Genomic DNA, 17,500 nt, shown 5'->3' on the forward strand with positions numbered 1-17,500 from the left:
TGATATTAAGCGATATTTGTAGCTTCATGATCGTATATAAATCACGGTGTATGTCATAAAAAGAGCTGCGGTTCCAAACGTACCAAAGAACTATATGGTCGATTAATATATATATATAAATGAGTACACCAGACTATAACTTATACCTCTATAGCTAGTGGTAGCGTATATGCGCGTCCTGTGTCGTGATAGACTGGCAGTGCCCATTTATACTTATAAATATAATTCTCATCGGGGATATTCCTGAGGTAGTGTGGATTTGATATTAAGCGATATTTGTAGCTTCATGATCATATATATATATATATATATATATATATATATATATATATATATATATATATAGAAACCAGTGATTTGAGAGAGAGAGAGAGAGAGAGAGAGAGAGATCCTCTATCCACAGATTACGTAAACTATGAATTGATAAGGCCGCTTTACCTCCAAAAAATCTCATAATAACCAATATTGGTTTTTCTTTTAAGAATCCAGTAACTACAGAGACATAAAAACCTTGCCACTTACGTAATTTAGATATGGGTTCCCGAACTCTATGGAGTAAGAAAGTAAAGAGAGCAAAAAAAAAAAAAAGTTCAGCTTTTCGTAGTTATCGTACACGATGCACGATGCACGATAACTTCAAAAATGTTGTGACAGCAGTGTTAGGTATTTCTATCGTTTCTTTTATTTAAAAATCTGTCGTTGAAGTAATATCCTTGATATGTACTGTATAAGCATTGTATTTTCTTTTTGCTTCTAATGTTAGAATATTCGTACGTTAAATATATCTTTTTGTTAGGTGTTTCTCTTGTTAGAATTGAGTTTGGTAAAAATCTCGTGTTATCTGTTTTCCCGTTAAGACATTTATGCTTTATGTGTCACTGAGTCCGTCCACACTGCAGTGGAACGTATCTTAAACATACGTCGACAACTTACCGGACACACGTCATAAACAGGTTGAAGACAGGTCAGCGACTTAATGGTAATCTTAATCACAAGGTTATCCAGAATTTGTCAAAGATTCCCTCTCCTTTTATGGTCGTTCATTTCCTAAGCTAGTGAAAAGAGGGAGTTGGAGTGGTTGGACAGCAAAATAAAGCGTCCCAGAAAATAAAGATTAAGTACAAGGATCTTAAGGTGGAACTGGGAGAAAACCCCACAGTTGCATTAGGAAGGAAGAGTTAGAGATGTTGGACAGCAAGACAAGAAACAAAGCAGGGATGCAGTAAAGGGTTTGGTGCAGCTAGGGGCCGAAGGGACACTGCAAATACAGTTTAATAATGCCTACAATGCACCACGGGAAGCACACTGACAGCACTACCAACCTAAGGGACGAGTCATGCATGATTTAAACTTCAAAGACCAAGGTGTCTCTTAAATCATTGACAGAACATATTTATCCAATTAGATGCTTCACTTCAGAGATTTCCCCATTTTTAGATGCCTCCCCAGTCGAATGTTCCTGTCGTTAGATGCTCCTCATGTGAGATGCGTCTTGCTAAAAAAAAAAAAAGAGGAAAAAATGTCATTGAAAAGTCAAGAGATTTCTTCCTCTTTTTATTTTTTTGAAGCGACACTCGCGCAACACACACACACAACATGTTCCATGCTCCCCCTGCTGGATGTCCGCGTCGTTACATGCTTCTCCCGTGACGTGCTTCATGCTTCTGGCATGCCTGCAAGCTGCAGGAGACTCGGCAGTGATGAAATATTGAAGCGAGCATCAGACGCCTGTACGCCAACCTCATCAAAACGCATTCTGGCAGCGTGTGAAAAGGAGCGGCGGATTCGTTTCATCTCTCGGATGTATTTTGCATAACGGCGCGTTCTATTTGCCCAAGTGTGACCAGCGCTCGCTATGAAAATCTTGCGGTTCGTCTTTGCGCAAACTGGATTTAAACTGTTTTTTTTTTTTTTTTGTTCCTTTTTGGCAAATGTTTTTCTTCACCTTGACATTTATAAGATTATATATATATATATATATATATATATATATATATATATATATATATATATATATATATATATATATATATATATATATATATATATATATATATATATATGTTAACTTTATCACATACACAATTGTTCTGTGCATTAGTACAATTACTAACAGGACCTCATTCGAACTGGATGGTATGTAGTGGAGATATTTATTCAGAAAAAAGTTACATGCCTTCTAGGAAAAACAGTCCTCATTATCATTATATATACTCATATATTTATTCATCCACGGAATCTTTAAACCAGCAAATGCCTTCCAAACTCAAAATGGCTTGCATGTGTTGCCAACAGGACTAAGCGTATACTCCAAAATTCCAAGGAAAGTTTGTGCGTAATAATATTACCCTTGGTTAATATGAGAGAATTCCTTTTAAATACGAAGTTATTGCTTTGAGGTTTCAAAGGGAATAAAGAAATAAAATTATGATAGAAATAAATAGATAAATGAATAAAAAATGAAGACGTCTGGCATTCCTGTTTGACTTTCCATGCGTTTTATTTTACACCCCCCCCTCCTCCGTCCTTCCTCCTCCTCCTCCTCCTCCTCCCCCACTCTCCTCCTCCTTCCTTCCCTCCCTTTCTCCTCCCCTCCTCCTCCCCTCCTCCTCCTTCCCTCCCTTCCCTTTCTCCTCCTCCTCCTCCTCCTCTTCCTCCTCCTCCTCCTCCTCTCACTCCCCTTCCTCCTTTCCTCCCTTCCCTTTCTCCTCCTCCTCCCCCTCATCCGCTTCCCATTCCCCTTCCTCCTTCCCTCCCTTCCCTTTCTCCTCCCCTCCTCTCCCTCATCCCCCTCCTCTTACTCCCCTCCCTCCTTCCCTCCCCTTCCCTTTCTCCCCCTCCTCCCCTCCCACTCCCCTCCTCCCCTCCACTTCCCTTCCTCCTTCCCTCCTCCTCCTCCTCCCCTCCCCTCCTCCCCTCCCTACTCCTCCCACTCCCTTTCCTCCTCCTCCCTCCCTTCCTTCCTCCTCCTCCTCCTCCCCTCCTCCTCCTCCTCCCCCCTCCTCCCCCCCCTCCCCCCTCAGAGGTGCCTCACACTGAGGGACCTGGGGCAACCCGAACGAACTGTAAGGTCTGTCCTCTCCTCCCACTCCCCTTCCTCCCCCCTTCCACTCCCCTTCCCTCCCTTCCCTTTCTCCTCCTCCGCCCCTCCCCTCCTTCCCTCCCCCCCCTCCCCTTCATCCTCCCCCTCCCACTCCCCTTCATCCTCCCTCCCTCCTCCCCCTTCCTCCCCTCCCTCCTCCTCCCCTCCTCCTCCCCTCCTCCCCTCCCCCTCCACTGAGGGACTTCCCCTCCCACTGTCCTTCCTCCTTTCCCCCATTCCACTCCCTTCCTCCTCCTCCTCCTCCCACTCCCCTTCCCCCCCTCCCTCCCCCTCCCCTCCCCTCCCTCCCCTCCCCTCCCCTCCTCCTCTTTCCTCCCACTGTCCTTCCTCCTTTCCTCATTTCCCTTCCTCCTCCTCCTCATCCTCCTCCTCCTCCTCCTCCTCCTCCTCCTCCTCCTCCTCCTCCTCCTCCTCCTCGCAAGCGAGCCGGGAATTGGTTTGTTGGTCACCTTTAAGTTGACATGAAGTAAATAGCGGAAAACGCGAAGCGCGTCGGCGGAGAGTTTGTTGATGTTTGCATTATATTTTTTTTTTATTCGGGGGGGGGGGAGGGGAGGGAGAGGGGGGGATTGATGTTTGCTCATGATGTGAGCCAAAGAGCGCAATTAAGTAGATTAGAATTGAGTTATGCCGTCCTCCCCTTGTTTGGTCTCTCGACTCACGATGATGATGATGTTGGTGATTATGATGATGGTTATAATGAAGGTAATGATGATGATCATGGTCACGATCATGAAGTCTTTGAACGCGTGCCTGTTTCTTTTTCACGATTTGGCTTGCTTGCTTACCTTTGCTGGTGGTTTGCTTGACCTCTCTCTCTCTCTCTCTCTCTCTCTCTCTCTCTCTCTCTCTCTCTCTCTCTCTCTCTCTCTCTGTATATATATATATATATATATATATATATATATATATATATATATATATATATACTGTATATATATACATATATATATATATATATATATATATATATATATATATATATACTATATATATATATGTGTGTGTGTATACATTATATATATATGTGTGTATACGTATATATATATATATACATACATGCATATATATCACATTATATATATATATATACATATATATATATATATATATATATATATATATATATATATATATATATATATATATATATATATATATATATATATGTGTGTGTGTGTGTGTGCCTGTGCTTGTTGATGCTTGTAAATCCATCCATCCGTTGCATCCCCTTCAAGCTAGGGAGCACGGAACGAGCGAGGATTCGGAGTGGCAAATGAAAGTGTTAGCCTGATACCAGACAAAAGCAATTAACCTTAAATAACGGAGCATTTTCTCAATCAAAAGGTCCATTTGCTTATTTGCTTCCCGCCCATCGGAACGCGGCCGCTTTGATGAATCGGCGGGGGAGGATGAGAGATTGAATGATGTCATTATTATCGGCCGGATGAAGTGGCACTCTTCGAAATGAACTGGTGGTGGTGGTGGTGGCGGCACTGCTGCTGTTGTTACCGGTGGCACTGTTACTACGTCTCTCTCTCTCTCTCTCTCTCTCTCTCTCTCTCTCTCTCTCTCTCTCTCTCTCCAGGGGTTTGATTGGAGATGGCACGGCGGTTATGGGACGACCTTGAAAATGTTAGGGAAGGTTATATAATTTTTGTCTCGTTCTTCTTTATTTGTTTTTTGTTATTTGAAACGTTGTTATTTGTTTTGTTTATTGTAATTTGAAATGTTAGGAAGGTTGTGATTTTATTCATGTTTTTTGTTGGGAAACTGGTACATTTCCTCTTGTTATTTGTTTGGTTTTTGTAATTTGAAATGTTATGAAGGTTCTAATTTTATTCTTGTTTTTATTTATTTTTATTTTGTTCTTGAAACTGTTGGAAAAGGTTCTAATTTTCTTCCTCTTGTCTGTATTTGTTTTTTGTAATTTGAAATGTTAGGAAAGGTTTTAATTTTCCAATTGGTTATATTTATTTGCTTCTTGTTCTTTCAATTGTTGGGAAAGGATGTAATTCTCTTCTTGTTCATATTTATTTGTTTTTTTTGTAATTTACAATGTTAGGAAAGATTCTACGTTTCCTCTTTTTTTATTTGTTATTTGTTCTTGAAAATGTTGGGAAAGGTTCTCATTTACTCTTATTTTTATTTATATTTGTCGTTTTTTATTTTTATTTTATTTCTGGTCTCTTCTTTTAGGTTTGTTTTGCGTCTTTTTTTTTAGTGTACCTTCGTATTCATTTCGTTTATTGATCATTTTTCTTTATTGTTTTATTTCATTTTGTTTTACTTCTTTTAGATGAAGTTTTTTTTTTCCAGAGTATTGTTGTATTCTCTTCATATATTTATTCTGGTAATTTTAATCTTTTATTCATTCTTCCTTGCTGATATTTCATTCGTTTTCTTATATATATATATATATATATATATATATATATATATATATATATATATATATATATATATATATATATACATATATATATGATTCTCTTTTTCTTTTTTATTCCACCTTTCTTTTGTATTCCTTTCATTTCTGTTGAATTTCCTGTTTTCACATTTTTTATTAGTTTTCATCTCTTATTTAAATTTCTCTTTCTTCAAACATGTAAATTCAAGATGTTTCCTTCAAAATTGTGAGTTTTTTTTTTTTTTTTTTCAAAAATGGATATTGTATGATGCGGGAGTTCGCTTAGCATATTAATGGCCTCTCTGCCTTGGCCCATATGAAGGCACGCGCCTTATGAATAAAAATGAATATACTAGACAATATTGAATGGAATTTTAAAGTTTTCAATTAATTTTATTTTTTCTTTTTTTTTTTGTCTGCATTTGGTATACGTTTAGTGGCTTTTTCTCCTTGTATTGTTTCAAGATTTAATTTTTTTTTAATTTCTTCTTCATTTTCATTTGCATATACAGCATAGGCTGATATATTGCGTATGGAAATGTAATTTTATGCCCTGTTCATTAATGACCAGTATTTTAGGTTTATCAGAAAAGAGCTCTTTGTTTTGACCTTGTGATATTTCTTTGACAAAGATTTAGATGTTCTTTGAGGATGAAAACCCCGTTTTTTTCATTCACTTAGGCGTAAACATACTTACGGATTCCAGTTGAAATAATGTTTGAATTTCAAGATTTTAAAGATTAGCTCTCACTGCAATAAAAGCTCTGGGTTTGATCTCCCTTCACCGAAGTAAAGCTTGATATTCGGTAAATGTCAAGTTAGAGTGTTACTCCTCTCCCCCGTGTTTTTAGTTTTCTGAGAAGAAAACTATTGTGCCAGTTTTGTCTGTCCGTCCGCACTTTTTTCAGTCCGCCCTCAGATCTTGAAAACTACTGAGGCTAGAGGGCTGCAAATTGGTATGTTGATCATCCACCCTTCAGTCATCAAGCATACCGAATTGCAGCCCTCTTGCCTTAGTAGTTTTTATTTTATTTAAGGTTAAAGTTAACCAAAATCGTGCTTCTGGCAACGCAACAACGCAGTCCACCACGGCCGGCTGAGAGTTTCATGGGTCACGGCCCATCCAGCATTATACCGAGACCACCGAAAGATTATGCGCTGTACAGAAAACTTGATTACGCCGAAGTTTCTTTGGTGCATTTTTTATTTGTTTTATGGTACAGTTGCCGAACGTATGTAATTTCATGGTGTTTGTTTTCACTATCCTTTTGACTTCATGTTTCAAATTAACAGTGATGATTAATTCCATTAACATATTCAGAATTTAAATGCCTCTGGTACATTAGAGGTATTTAAATTTTACAAAGAGTTTTCACGTAAGAAATATTAAGTTTTTGTAAAGTTTTCCTATGTACCAGCTTCTAACAGCTTGTCCTTTGTAACGCAACGTAGGGTTTGGTAACTAAAATCGACGCATTTTAAGAATATCACTCGGCCACGCTCACATCCCCCATACCGCACGCAGCCACCCCAGTCTAACCCCCTCTCCTCTTTCACGATATTACTTGTACGGCTGGCAGAACTGTCCTTATCATGCATTGAGATGGGGAGCCTCACCTTGGGATGAGTGAGTTGCAGTGGTCATTGATGCACAGAGAGAGAGAGAGAGAGAGAGAGAGAGAGAGAGAGTCAATTACTATTAGTGTTGTCATGAAGAGGAAACTTTCAAAAGTATGTTGATAGAACAGCTGTACAAAAATAAGTACCAATTTACAGGTTCTAGAGTCTCCTTTAGTTACTGAATGAACGACCTTTCGATGTTATCAGTGTCATAGCCAAGCAACAACTGATATCGTCCGGGAGTCCGGTACGATAATGTCATGCATTATCTACGGCGCCAGGGAAGGGGGCGTGGCCATGTGAGATTCTTAAAATGCATCGACTATAAATCTGTAACAAGTGTGCTGTATCGCATGCTTTTTGCTCAGTTGGCTTTGGGTATCATTGTAACCCACCACTACCCATTACATACTACTCTCCCATCTTGTACAGTAACGAAAAAGGACTTCGGGAAATGGTTGTGTATCTGGTCATTACCTCGACTAGGTAGAGGTAATGGATAAGGAAAGAGGTAATGGTTTTTAATCTTGTGCCTTCCCCTGTATCACCTTTGTGACTGGTTTTATTCCATCGTGCCGTTCCTACACTGTTATAAGTATTTGAAAATATTTGTGAATATTTTTTGTGGGTATGTTTATATATTGAGAAATACACAAACAAACACGCACAATATATACAACCCTATATATATATATATATATATATATATATATATATATATATATATATATATATATATATATATATATATATATATATATATATATATATATATATATATATATATATATATATATGATATATATAATTGGATAATTTCAACTTTCAAGCCAGTATACGATGTAGTAACTCTGTTAGTTAATCGAAACTGACACACACAAAAAAAAAAAACACTCACACGCAAACACTATCGAATTTCCCTTCATCACACTGAATTGTACTGGATTAACGCTCTCTCTCTCTCCCACGTGCGCGCGCGCGCTGACAGAAGCACGCTCTACCACCCGGCTCGTATAGAAACTGCATTTATAAAGTGAAATACGTTAGTCGGCGTTCTCTTTATTTCATAGGTTTTACAGAGCTGGAAATTGCTACAGCCCAGACAAGCTCTCAGTTGCATAGGTGTGCGTGTGTGGGTGTGTGTGCGTGTGTGTGTGTGTATGTGTGTGTGGGTGCGTGAGTGAGAAGAGGCTTCGATTACACTCGCTGCTTTGAACCCCGAGTGCGGTTGTTCAATAAACTGGTATTTATTTCGAATTCATTGGGAATTTCATAACGGGACGGAGGGGGAAAACTCTGACCGATCTTTGCCAAATTATTCGAATTTTTTTTTTCCAAGTTTATATATTTTTAAAGAAGATAGGTAATAAAGAAAAAAAAATAACAACAAATAAATAGGGCTGGACCGAATTGTGTGTGGACTTTGTTATGTAAATAACTTTAGAAGGGGAATTCCTCAGCCTTTATCTGGTGGGTTATATTGCGGCGTTGTCGATCGGTTGGACATATATATATATATATATATATATATATATATATATATATATATATATATATATATATATATATATATATATATATATATATATATATATATAGATAGATAGATAGATAGATAGAAGAGGTGTATTTGTACCTTTATTTAAGGTTTAAGGTTAATTGAATATTACAATATGAAGAATATTTCCTTTTTCTTGCTGTAAAGATAAAATCTGTTTTCAAAATAAGATCAGTTTTAATTTTCTCACATAGTCTTTTCGTCTTTTTCAGTAAAGAGAAATACAATGATTTCTCTGCCAGTAAATTTCTATTTATTGAATGAAGAAAATTTTGTTTAATGTCAAGTGTAATTGTATACTTCGTCGGATATGACATTTTTATTTTTTGTAAGTCTTTTGAACTTTGACACGAACGAATGTCGACTTTACCTTATATGAATTTTTTTTTTTTTTTTTTTTTGTCCGGCTGAAGTGAGTTTTGATTTGCGTTTATAAATGAAATGGATTTTAATTTCTGTTACCGAAGGGATTCAATACCGTTTACTAAGCTGAATTCCGTGGCTTAATTGTTTTTGCGTTTTATGAATAAGTTATAGACGTGTGTCTGTAAATATGCTGCAATTTTTTGTAATATAAATGTTGTTGAAAAAAGATATTTCATTTTCGTCTATTATTTGTCTCAACCTTTTTGAAACTGAACTTTTAAATTTTTTTTGAGATTAATTATTCTAGAATAACTATTTGGAATATTCCTTATCTTTGTTGTAAAATTGGATTTGATTGATTAAATATTTATCATCGCTGTATATTTTTTTTTTAATATTGAATATAAATTTGAATTTCTCTGTCTGAATATTGAATATTACTTTGTATTTTTTATTTGAGTATTGAATATTAATTTTATTTTTGGCTTGAATGCTGAATATTAATTTTTCCATTCGCTACAACATTCCCTTAAATTAATAATGGTTCACATCAATACCATAATTTTTGGTTGAATAAGCAAATGTTATTTTTGATATTGGTGAAACATTTCAATAGAAATGAAAACCTCTCCTATTTATGTTTAGAAGACCCGCATTTGAATGCGGAATATTAGTTACCATATTTACAAATTCTTAGTATTTACTGTAAAGCCACTTTCACTTGAAGGATTTTTAATATCCACGCTTGAAGAACTTATTTTGACTGGATAAGGAATATTATATGTAATGAGTATGTTCCGTATATGATATGTATCTTAAGGGTATCCTCATGAGAAGTGGTATTTGTGTAAATACGAAGCAGTTCATACCCAAGTAAAAACAAATCCCTAGTTTGTGAGCCCCGGCCTTCACCTGTCTTTTAGTTTTCGGTATAAGAAAACTACTGTGCCGGCTTTGTCTGTCCGTCCGCACTTTTTCTGTCCGCCCTCAGACCTTAAAAACTGCTGAGGCTAGAGGGCACATTGGCATGTTGATCGTCCTCCCTCCAATCATCAAACATACCAGGTTGCAGCCCTCTAGCCTCAGTAGTTTTTATTCTGTTTAAGGCTGAAGTTAGCCGTAATCGTGCTTCTGGCAACGATATAGCATAGGCCACCACCGGGCCGTGGTTAAAGTTTCATGGGCCGCGTCTCATACAGCATTATATCGAGACCACTGGAAGATAGATCCAGTTTCGGTGGCCTTGATTATACGCTGCAGCGGCTGCACAGAAAACTCTATTGCGCCGAAGCAACTTCGGCGCATTTTTTACCTGTTTCTTTTGTTTTTCTTCGGAACTGGGCTGGAAAAGGACACTAGATGGCCCGCACCACTGGGTTTAGCTCTTGAAGAAAAAACGTTATAACTGAATATTATCCTCTTTACTCATGGAGCCGATTTTGGTTTTTATTAGTTTATTGATATATTCTACATTAACCTTGCATCAGAGACTAAGCAGGCTTTAAGTGCTGTTTTTATTTTTTTAAAATTGTATGTTGTTACTTTTTGAAAATTTTATGTTTTATTTTTATTTATATTTTTTCTTATGGTTTCTATTTTTTATTCTCCTGAGCCAAACCGATCGCCCGATGTATAGAATAATTTAATGTACCTGGACAGAGGAAGGTAATTCCAGGTTCCAGTGTCACTTGGCCTGGAACACCTGCCTTGACTCAAGTCTTTCTGAGCCAAACCGACTGGATAAGGCATGGAAAGACTGAGCGGAAGCTAATTCCAGGCTGAAGCGTTACAACATCACGTCCAGATCAAAATCCAGGACGCGAAGGTCAGCTGGCCTGGAATGGCGCCCTGAATAATAGATCGCAACCAGGCACTGTTCTTGTTGAGCAAACAAACAAGGTCATATGATCGTTCTTATGAATTATTTGCTTTCGGGTGTTAAGAAAATGCTCTCCTTGTTATTTGATTAGAATTTTTCTTCTTTGCACTTATTAAGTTGTTTTATTTTAATGTATTTATTTTTAATTGTTAGCGTTTTTATGAAGTGACGATTTCAAGGGAACTTTTCAAGGATGATTTCTTACTGGGAACTCTTCTTTTTGGTTGATTTCTTACTGGGAACTCTTCTTTTTGGTTGATTTCTTACTGGGAACTCTTCTTTTTGGTTGATTTCTTACTGGGAACTCTTCTTTTGGTTGATTTCTAACTGGGAACTCTTCTTTTTGGTCTGTAGAAAATAGCCGTAGACGCTTGCTTTTGAACTTACTGGAGTGTTTAATAATTTTATTTTTAATGGTTAGCGTTTTTATGAAGTAATGATTTCAAGGGAACTTGTTCAGCTGTTACTCGGGAACACTTTTAGGTCTACAGCTATTTCTTATTAGGAACACTTTCAGGTCTACATAGATAGCCGTGGACAGTTGCTACCTCTCTCTCTCTCTCTCTCTCTCTCTCTCTCTCTCTCTCTCTCTCTCTCTCTCTCTCTCTCTGTGCTCTGTGGTCTTGTAACTTGGTGTTAGGGAGTCTAGTTCAAAACTGGACGACTCTTGTTTCAGGGCGAGAAGGGCCGAAAGGGATCGATCTCTGAAAATCCAATATGACTTTGTTGACCTAAGCAGTGAATTAGGTACACAGTTCTTAGTCGACCATTGTAAGTTGGAGAGAGAGAGAGAGAGAGAGAATACTAAGACAAATTTTAAAATACTGTATAAGAATTTTTCCACGGAGATACAGTTCTTAATCGTCGCACTGAAGACGATATTTATTGTCAGAGAGAGAGAGAGAGAGAGAGAGAGAGAGAGAGAGAGAGAGAGAGAGAGAGAGAGAGATAAAACACTGAGACCCAAATTGTTTCATTATGCTCAGTGTAAACCACTGTATGAAATATTTTACCTGTGGGTTACATGAGTTGGGAAGATTTATTCATATTAATTGTGATCCAATACGATGAAGACGATGATCATTGTATAGGAGAGAGAGAGAGAGAGAGAGAGAGAGAGAGAGAGAGAGAGAGAGAGAGAGAGAGAACTAAAACACTAAGGCCCAAATTGTTTCATTATGCCCAGTGTAAACAACTGTATGAAATATTTTACCCGTGGGTTACATGAGTTGGGAAGATTTATTCATATTAATTGTGATCCAATACGATGAAGACGATGATCATTGTATAGGAGAGAGAGAGAGAGAGAGAGAGAGAGAGAGAGAGAGAGAGAGAGAGAGAGAGAGAGAGAGAGAGAGATAAAACACTGAGACCCAAATTGTTTCAGATGCTCAGTGTAAACCACTGTATGAAATATTTTACCTGTGGGTTACATGAGTTGGGAAGATTTATTCATATTAATTGTGATCCAATAGATGAAGACGATGATCATTGATAGAGAGAGAGAGAGAGAGAGAGAGAGAGAGAGAGAGAGAGAGAGAGAGAGAGAGAGAGAGAGAGAGAGATTACCCAAAGATTACCTGAAGATCGGTTCCACTAGGGTGGGAGATTGGGTATTGGGAGATTACCTCGACGAGGTTGTCCCCCAGCATGGATTCAATTGGACTCCGAACTGGGTCATTGAAAGTCATGATATCGGCCGAGGCTTTAGAATTGGATTTTACGTGTCAGGTCGAGTTAGCCGGGGGCGTCCTGTATCAGGATCTTCGTAGAATGGTGGGCCAGTAGTATCTCTTCGTGGGTCATCCTTAACTTGGGAAGTTTGGAAACTTATCTTTTGGAGAGTGCTCTGTGGGTGATTTGTAATGGGTGATTTATAAATGGCACTGATGAAAACAGTTCAGCAAATTGATTTGATAGAGGTTATTTAACGAGCTGTACTGTTGGAGGCTTGGAAACTTTTGTCCTTTTGAAAATGTTCTGTGGGTGATTTGTAATGGGTGATTTATAAATGGCACTGATAAAGACATTTCAAATAAGTTAGTCTGGTGGAGATTGTTTAACGAATTGTACTGTTGGAGATTTGGAAGCTTGTCCATTAGAAAATGTTCTCTGAATGATTTGCAATTGTTGATATATAAATGGCACTGATGACAACAGTTCAACAAATTAACTATACTGTTGAAAATTTAGAAACTTGTCCTTTTGAAAATGTCCTGTGGCTGTTTTGTAGTAGTTGGTGTATAACAAATGGCATTGATGAAAACAGTTCAAATTATTCTGATGTAGATGGTGAACAATGTTTACTAATGTTAAACTGTTAAAACCAGTTTAATGAAATGAGCTGATGGGGGCAAGTCAGCAAATTATAATTATGGAAACCGTCACAGTTTTCACTGACAGAAACAGTTCAGTAAGTTACAGCAAGGCAGACAATTCAAGAATATACACAGATGGAGACAATTCAACAAATGACTGCTAGAGACAGTTCAAGGAGTTAAAATAATAAAAACAAACAAAGTACAATGATGGAGAAAGTTCAACAAAGGACAATGATGGATAAATTTAATAAAAGATACATTAAGTAAACGTTACATTTGTTACTCCATCACATCGTTCGAAGGTTTAAATCAGTTCTCATGGGCTCTAATTAGTTGAAATGTCTCCATAGGTGTAAACTTTTTAAAAAGATTATCTCTTTGGAGATCTTTGATCTAATTAGAGCCTATAGGCCTAGTACATTTCAAACACTTGAAGAATGTAAAAGGTTATTTGTAGTTAAGCCTTCTATGATTTTGTAAATGTTCATTATAGCATCTACACTTTCTCTTGAAGTTCTGTAGAATTACGATTATAAATATACATCTACGGTAATAATAATAATAATAATAATATTATTACTATTATTATTATTATTATTATTATTATTATTATTATTATTATTATTATTATTATTAATTATTATTGTTGTTTTTTGTTGTTTTGTTGTTGTTGTGACATTCAGTCATCCTATTCGACCGGGTTTTTATAGTATGAGTCCTGAGTCCATCACTTTTCCCACTATGTGCGCTGTTTCTACTTTTCTGCATCTAGTTTTTCTAGTTTTTCAGATTCCTTTCAGGGATCTTGGGATCGTGCCTAGTGATCCTCTGATTATGGGTACAATTTCCACTGGCATATCCCATATCCTTCTTATTTCGATTTTCAGGTCTTGATAATTATCAATTTTTTCTCTTTCTTTGTCATCTACTCTGGTGTCCCTTGGTATTGCGACATCAATGAGTGATACTTTCTTGGTGATTTTGTCAATCGGCGTCAAGTCTGGTCTTTTATTATTATTATTATTATTATTATTATTATTATTAATTATTATTATTAATCAAGCTGCATCACTAGATTGAAAAGTAGAATGCTGTAAGGCAGAGGTCTCCAATAAGAATCAAACATATAGGAGAGATAACAAAATAATGCAAAACAATCAAACTGTGAAATCAGACTCATTTGAAACTTGAAAGCAATGCAAATGCTATACTGTCTTCGAGAAACTTCGTGTAAAGAGAGAGAGAGAGAGATGTTCTACGCTTTATAGGCCGAAGATTAGGACCCTGCCAAAACCAGTGTAGGTTATCTTCATAGCCTGTCATTAAGAGAGAGAGAGAGAGAGAGAGAGAGAGAGAGAGAGAGAGAGAGAGAGAGAGAGAGAGAGAGAGAGAGAGAGAGACGTTTCTGTGCTTTATAGCCTCAAGATTAGGCCTATACCGAAAACAATATAGGTTGTCTTCATGGACTGCTGTTGAGAGAGAGAGAGAGAGAGAGAGAGAGAGAGAGAGAGAGAGAGAGAGAGAGAGAGAGGAATTGATGTAACTAAGAGAATTTTTGAAACTGGATTGACAATAGGTATGGTCATCTGCTAAGATATAGGTAGGTAAAGAACCAAAATTATAAAATGCTAAGATAAAGAACCCCAAAATTATAAAATATATATATATATATATATATATATATATATATATATATATATATATACATATACACACACACACATACATACTGAGAGATTCCTGACTGAATAAATCACAGTTACCTTTCTTGTAAATCAGGTTATATTGGAAATTCCAATAAGTTAATTATACATACCAAATAAAAGTAAATAATAGTTAATTGAATTAATCGTGTATATAATTTTGAATTATCACTTCTGTTTCATGTGGCTGTTTACATTAAACTTTCATTTCTCCCTCAACCCAAAGGGGAAGTTACTTTACATTTTTAGTTTTCTGCAAAAGAAAAATATGGAGATGGCTTTGTCTGTCCGTCCGCACTTTTTCTGTCCTCCCTCTGATCTTAAAAACTACTGAGGCTAGAGGGCTGCAAATTTGTATGTTGATGATCCACCCTCCCATCATCAAACATACCAAATTGCATCCCTGTAGCCTCAGTAACTTTTTTTTTATTTAAGTTTATAGTTAGCCATGAACGTGCTTCTGGCAACGCTGCAGAACAGGCCACCACCGGGTCGTGGTTAAAGTTTCATGGGCCGCGGCTCATACGGCATTATACCGATACCACCGAAAGATAGTTCTGTTCTCGGTGGCCTTGATTATACGCTGTAGCGGCCGTACAGAAAACTCAATTGTGCCGAAGAAACTTCAGAGCATTTTTTACTTTTTTTTTTTTAAACGAATCACCTACGGTAGAATAAGGTATAAATATCAGATTGTGTCCGATGGTAGGGCGGACCTTTGTGTATTTGTAGAATTGGGGGAAAAAGAACAAACTGTGTGCTTTGTTTCGGGATGAACGAGTTTTACTTTTATCCGAGAGAGAGAGAGAGAGAGAGAGAGAGAGAGAGAGAGAGAGAGAGAGATCCCCTGCCTTTTATAAATACAGCGTTTCTGAAACTTTCAGGAAAACTTAGCGTACTGCTGTAAGTTAAAGTTAGTGCATTTATAAATATATATATAATAATATATATATATATATATATATATATATATTTATATATATATATATATATATATATATATATATATATATATATATATATATTATACATACATATGTGTCCATATGAATTTTTAAATGTGAATGTTTATGGTTTCGAGAAACTGGGCTTATGTTTGTTAAGGTACCCGGTATGTGTGTTTTTCTGCACCGTCTATGTCTCTCTTTCTCCACTCCCCATTTCCTAATATTTATTCATGTTTCTTTCCCCTATCCTCTTATTTACCGTACGTTATACCTTCTCGTAATCCTCCGTCACCCTTACCGTCAATAATTCCTTTTGATTTTTATTCCATCTCTCTATTCCTCTGTAGCAGCTCCTGCATCTCTCTCTCTCTCTCTCTCTCTCTCTCTCTCTCTCTCGGACTCCGCGTGCCCCAAATCCTCCAGATCTGTTTATGAACACGACCAGTATTCGTTTGAGGTGCATTGAGAACATTCGTCTCTGCTCCTTCCATACTTTTTTTTTCATTTGCCATTTTTTTTTTTTTTGGTTCGTCCTCTCTATGTATTTTCTTTGCCGGTGTTTTTAGTTTTCTGTAAAAGAAAACTATTGTCTCGGCTTTGTCTGTCCGTCCGCAATTTTTTCTTTCCTTGTATATAATTTTGAATTATTACTTCTGTTTCATGTGGCTGTTTACGTTAAAATTTCATTTTTCCCCCAACCCAGAGAGGAAGTTACTTTACATTTTTAGTTTTGTGTAAAAGAGAACTATGGAGATGGCTTTGTTTGTCCGTTCGCACTTTTTCTGTCCGCCCTCAGATCTTAAGAACTACTGAGGTTAGAGGGCTGCAAATTGTTATGTTGATCATCCACCCTCCAGTCATCAAACATACCAAATTGCAGCCCTCTAGCCTCAAAAGTTTTTATTTTATTTAAGGTTAAAGTTGGCCATAATCGTGCTTCTGGCAGCGCTACAGAACAGGCTACCACCGGGCCGTGGTTAAAGTTTCATGGGCCGCGAATCATACAGCACAATACCAAGACCACCGAAAGATAGATCTATTTCGGTGGGCTTGATTACACGCTGTAGCAGCTGTACAGAAAATCGATTGCGCCGAAGCAAATCAAACAAACTGAGCGTCGCGATCACTGAACGTCAGATCAGGGCTTTGAAGTTGAAATCCATCTACTTTGTCTCGTGAAATTCGAATTGGACGAAGTTTCTTCGGCGCAATTTTTACTTGATTTTTATTATTTTTGCTTTATTTATAAAGGTCACTCGTTATGTATTGTAACGTATGCAGATTCTTCAGTGTAATGTGGTCCATGTTTTCTTCTTGTTATTAGGAATTGGAAACAGAGCTTGTGATAATGAGGAAGAAAATATGTAAAAAGACTCATAATTGGAAAATGTTTTAAAAGTTCCAAATATTTTCACCCGTAGAAACTTGAAAAGATTCTGAAAACACAAGAAAATACATTTGCTCATATTTTTTTTGCATTTGTTGAAATTGTGCAGTAAGTGGCGTTTTGTAGCATCTCTCGTTGAATGAACAACGTTTATGAACTGTGTTAATTTTAGTTTTTTGTAAAAGAAAACTATTGTGCCAGCTTTG

The sequence above is a fragment of the Macrobrachium rosenbergii genome, chromosome 37 (assembly GCF_040412425.1).
Source record: "Macrobrachium rosenbergii isolate ZJJX-2024 chromosome 37, ASM4041242v1, whole genome shotgun sequence".
Classification (NCBI taxonomy): domain Eukaryota; kingdom Metazoa; phylum Arthropoda; class Malacostraca; order Decapoda; family Palaemonidae; genus Macrobrachium; species Macrobrachium rosenbergii.